Source organism: Nicotiana attenuata, chromosome 3 (assembly GCF_001879085.1).
Source record: "Nicotiana attenuata strain UT chromosome 3, NIATTr2, whole genome shotgun sequence".
Taxonomy (NCBI): Eukaryota; Viridiplantae; Streptophyta; class Magnoliopsida; order Solanales; family Solanaceae; genus Nicotiana; species Nicotiana attenuata.
The window spans coordinates 46,238,486-46,244,670 of record NC_031991.1 but is presented as its reverse complement, the minus strand read 5'-3'; positions in this window follow the sequence as shown (position 1 = coordinate 46,244,670).

Sequence of the window (6,185 nt, the reverse complement as noted above, 5' to 3'; positions counted from 1 at the left end):
CTTTTGGGCCAGGTTCCAATCACTGTTCTGTATGAAGGCCTAGAGACCAGGTGCCACACTTGGTTCCTCTCAACTGATGGAGTTTTTCTTGTATAACAGCTATCCAGTTAGCATTTTTCAATGCTTCTTTGATGTTCTTAGGCTCGATTTGAGACAAGAACGCTGATAGGGAAAACATGTTCCTTGCCTTAGAACTAGGTTGAATACTAGAGTCTAAGGATGTGATTACACTTTAAAGGGATGTGAACTCTTTTGCTTCTAGTTGGATACTTGAACTTCAGAATTTGACGGACCAGGTTCCTCCATATGTGAATCATCATTGACATTAACAGAATTATGACTTCCACTCTTTTGTTCTGCATCAGGAGTACCTAATGCAGCATCAACAACCCTATGTTCAGCTTCAGTCGAGGTGATAGAGGGACCAGGTTCCTCTGTGCCTTTTGTAGATTCTGCTGCATCCCCTTAATCGCGTTGCTTGACTTGACTCATCAAATCAGTCTTTCCATTTGCAACATCTATAGCTTCACCAGGAGCATTTGTAAATTCTCCATCTTCATCTTCTTTGTTATGTGACCATTTGCCACCATTATTGAGAGCAAAACATTTTGCATCCAAATGCTCCCGAGTAAGTCAGCGTTGGGTTTCTCCCATTGAGCAGTTCATAGAGAGACTTCTCGAGAATGGACCTGATCATGCATTTGTTAATCAGGTAGCAAGCAGTGTTGAATGCTTCGCCCACGAACCAGTCCTCCATAACCGACTTGTTCAGCAAATAAAAACTCGCATGCCCAGTCGTCTGTGCCATAACTCTATATCATCATCAATGACACTTAAGCATGTTATATCACCGCCATTTAGTGAATCAAGGCTGCAACATAGATATTCTTGAATCTCTTGGCTATCAATACCATTTCACCAGTTTTAAGATTGGTGAAAGTGCAAGATTTGGACAAGAACTTCACTTCATTTTTCCTTATCACAGATTTGAGACACACTCAACAAGCTCTATTTCAAGCCATTCACATAGTACACATTTTCAATTGCATGGGAGAGTGTTTGTCAATTTTGCCAACACCAAGAATATAACCTTCTTGTCGTTTCCAAAGGACACACTCCCACCTTGGAAGGCCTAGAGTGAGAGGAAATCATTCATTATTCTAATTTTATGCTTAGAGCAGCCACTATCCATGTACCATTTTTTTGACTGCTACCTCTCACTAGCCTGCACACTAAATCAATGATTAGACTTAGGAACCCAAGACATCTTGGGCCTTATAATGATAGAACGGGCGGATCAAACTTCTTTTTGCCCATGCAGGCAACACATATTTTCTTTTTAGGGACCAGGTTCCTCACCAGTAGGCCTTTTTTCAACAAAACTTTGTTTTTCTGCAAAGACTGAATTTTAGTTTTACAAGAGTCCTTGTAATGACCTATTTGACCACAGTGAGTACACAACCAATTATCAGCCATAGTTACATACTTGCTATGGGGATTACAGGAGGGTTTTGCCTTTTGGAACCCGATTCCTTTCTTGTTTCCACCATTACTCTTGTACATAGACGTTATTACATCAGAGGACCAGGTACAATTAAGTGACTTATCAAGATCATTTTTAACCCTTTTCAAATCCTCCTGAAGTTGTCTATTCTTTTCAAGCTCAACAACAATACTTGTTTTAACTTTCTTAAGCTCATTCTCAAGCTCAAGTTGAGCGTTATTAGCCACTTCTTTACCCTTAGTGTTGTCCATCCAATTTTTTGTTTGGTTTTTCAACAAGTTGTTTTCTCTAGTTACTTCTTCCACTTGTTCTTTCAAGTTTACAATGGAAACTACCATATCATCCCTCTCTTGTTCTATGCCACCAATTTCTTCTATTAAAGCATTTTTCTCATTAATGAGGCTATGATAGGCATCAATCAACACATTTGCTAAAGACATCAATTTTTTCTTAGAGTAAGTTTTTGAATTTCTTTGAACATCAAGAAAACTTACCTCATCTTCCTCCTTGTCCTCGTCATCATCAGATTTAGCCATGAGTGCAAAGATTGACTCATATTCTGAAGATTCATTGTCAACAACCATCATAGATGCATCTCCTTGGTCATCCTTACCTTTAGATTCGCTGGAGGAATCTCCCCAGTCAGCCAAAGCTTGCTTCACCATGTTGTTAGCAGCATCTCTTCTTTTGAATTTCCTGTCAGGGACCCGGTTCCTCTTAGCCGCCTTATCTGAGTTGGTTTTGTGATGATCCTGCTTATGAAGAGGGCAGTCTTTAATGAAGTGTCCAGACTTTTCACACTTATGACAACAATCATTTTCTTTGAAATTCCTGCTGGAACTTCATTTCTTTGGGATCCTACCATTTTTACGAACCATCTTTTGAAATCTTCGAGTGAGATACGTCATTCCAGATTCATCACTACTTGAGTCAGTGTGGGCAGCTTTGAGAACCATGTTCCTCTCTTCATTGGGCTCTCTTCTTTCAAGATCCTTCTTTCTCTTCATCTCATATGTTTTGAGATTTCCAATAAGCTCGTCAATAGTCAGCTTCTGCAGGTCTTTGGCTTCAGTGATTGCATTATCCTTGCTCTCCTAAGAACTTGGCAAAACACTAAGTATCTTCCGGACCAGCTTGTTGGTTGGAATGATTTCACCAAGTGAATGAAGCTCATTGATTATGGAGGTGAAACGGGTATGCATCTCTTGAATGGACTAGAAGAGTTCATACTCAGTTGTAAGCATATCTATTTTGGAATGCTTTACCTGAGTAGTTCCCTCGTGATCCGTTTGAAGAGCTTCCTAGATTTCCTTGGCATATTCACATGCCGAGATACGATTATACTCGTCTGGTCCAATACCCCACACAAGAATCTTCTTCTCCTTAAAGTTCTTCTCAATAGCTTTTTGGTCAGCACCATTGTATTCTTTTCTTGTTTTTGGAAAAGTTCGGAGTCCTCAGCCATTATGAAGTCATGCATTCTTTTTTCCAACAACCATAGTATTGGCCGTTGAATCTCGGTGGTCTGTATGTTGATTGTCCTTCCTCGAAGTTTGGTGGAGCAGCCATGAAAATCCTTTCTAGGTGTTAACCTTTTAGAAAGAACCCGCACTGATACCAATTGATAGAATATAAGGGTCCACCAAACTCTATGAGAACCAGGTTCTCTATCAGGTTCAACAGAACACACGCACACTGCAGTAAGTAAATGACTCAGAGGAATTTTATGTGGAAAATTCCCAGTTCAACGGGATTAAAAACCACGACCTACCCTTGTAGGATTTCAACTTCACTACTAAGCAATCTTTAGATTACAACCTATTGTAACCTAGGAATTAACCTCTTAATCTCTCACTAACTTGTAACTGCACTATTACAAGAAACTTTGTAATAACTCTATTACAAAGACTTAATCCCTCACTAAGTTGTAAAAACAGTATTATAAGCCACTTTGTAATAACTCTATTAAAAAGACTTTACAACTCGACTAACTCTAGCCAAAACACAAACACAAGGGTTTATGATTTACGGTTTCCTACACAACGCTTCTAAGTAAGCTAAGTAGGAATTACAAGTAAGAACTTCAACAAAGATACAACACAACTAAGGACATATAATAACTCAATGTGGGGAACTGGTCCGTTGCTATGTGTTCTTTGTTCTTGATGCCCTTGAGAATCACTTGCAAGATTGACACAGACTTGAGAGAATGCTTGATGAGTTCTTGAATGTGCAAGTAATTTGTTTTACCTTTGCTTGATGTTAATATCTCATTTGTGACATCACTTGGATGATGCAAGCATGTTAGGTGAAGGGCATTCCCCATAAAGTTAACTGCTGCACTATTTCTGCACTGTAGCGTGTCCCTACCAGTTCCTTCAACTCTGGAGATTTGAAACATATCCCAAACTGGAACCTTTCGATCTTAAGATCTTGAGAATGTGTAACAGGTTCCTTATCTGGTTCTCTCATGAAGTTTGTCAAATCATCAAAACAAAAGACGCATAACTTATCAAGATAGATTCATGAAATAAAACCAAAAGCAAGTGTAGACTCTAGAACACTTACCGCAATCCTTGTGATGAAAATTGCTTCAAAAGTCGCCTCAATCCGAGCCCCACATCTCTAAATATGATAAAAGAACCAAAACCTCCATTTTATAGCTTTTGCCCAGCAGAGTTTGCATCTGCAAAGAAAATAGCCGCTTCTGCGACAACATCACGCTTATGTGACCATAACTAACCAGCTGACCTCTCGCACCTGCAGAACAATTTCCGCTTCTGTGACATCGCAGGTGTGAGCTCCTCTTCGCTCCTGCGCAAGGCCCCGCTTCTGTGCCCAAATGATTCGCTTCTACGCACACACAGATGCGCCTCTTCCTCTGCATCTGCGATGATCCCCAGCCAAGCTTGTTTGCGCTCCTGCAACCAATTGTCCGCATATGCAGACTCGCATCTGTGTCCATTCTTTCGCAGATGCGGAAGCACCAAAACCACCATACCTTCAGCAATGCAACATGAAATAAAAATGATTCGAACCACATCCAAAACTCACCAAGGCCTCTCGGGACCCTGTCCAACGATACCAACAAGTCCTATAACATAACACATACCTACTCAAGGCCTCAAATTACACATAGCAACATCGAAACGACAAATGGCACCTCAATTCGAACTTGAATGAACTTTGAATTTTCAACTTCCAAAACTCGCGCCAAAACATATCAAATCAACTCGAAATGAGCCCAGATTTTGCACACAAGTCCCAATAGACATAACGAAGCTATTCAAATTTCCGGAACCACAATCCGAACCCTATATCATCAAAGTCAAATCTCTGTCGAACTTATGAACTTTTCAAACCTTCAAATTTTCAATTTTCGCCAATTTGTGCCGAAACCTTCTAGAAACATCCAAATGCAAATCCTGGCAAACGCCCGAGTCCAAAATAACCATGCGAACCTAATGGACCCATCAAAACTCTGTTCCGGGGTCAAATTCACAAAACTCAAACTTGGTCAACTCTTTCAAACTAAAGCTTAAACAATAAAATTCATTCTTCCGAATCGACTCCGAATAACCTGAAAACCAAAACCGACGATTCACACAGGTCATAATACATCATACGATGTTGCTCAAGACTTCAAATAGCTGAACCAAATGCGAATGCTCAAAACGACCGGTCGGGTCGTTACATCCTCCCCACCTAAACATACGTTCGTCCTCGAACGTGCCAAGAATTGTCCCAAAGCCGTCAATCCGTCGCGTAACCTTACCATGCACATACCCGGGGGTGATCGCACGTCACCCTATTCCATATAAGCATGGCGACACAACATAACTTAAAATCATTACTTCAACCTTAGCCCGTAAACCACAAAATCCAATTTCCAACATCCGAAATTTTCTATAAGATCCGGACCTCGCAGTCTACACACTGTATAAGTCTGAACAAGCTGTATCAACCCACAACCATAACCCAAGTTACAATCACAGGATATACCACATAACTCAATTACCCATACCAAGATTTCCGATCACACTAGCTGCTCAAAACAGCCCAATTCCGGTAATAAACCTCATATCAAACAAAACCTCATTCTAAAATCTTCGTACACTTCCGATGATGAAAGAAACATGCATAACTCATAACAATTCATCAGATCAACAAGTCATGGAGCTCCCTCTCCTTCGACAAGAACTATAGCAATTTCTAAGCCGACTCCTAATATTATCCTTTCAAATATACCGCAATCTATTCCGATAGCACCCATCCTAGACCCGACGACCTCATCTTATCAAATACCAGCTATTCTACTGACATGCCACACCAATACTACCCAGAGCCACAAACCATGCAATTCGTGCACCAATACGCAGCAATTCAAATATACTCAAACATGGAAAATGACTCAAACGAGAGAATCATCCGCAAGCTCAACAAGTACCACCACAACGCAATGCTAAAAACCCATCACACACTGTAGAACCATAACACACGAATCTAACACAAAAGATCATATCTCAACATAACTCTGCCGCAATGTGTGATCCCATCCAATCACTGGTCCATATGAAATACCTCAAGCCACCCTGCTTCAAATCAATAACCACGCGTAATTTGACATCAAGTACCCAAGGTGCATGACCATAACCACGGAGAAGCAAATGACACCATGCCA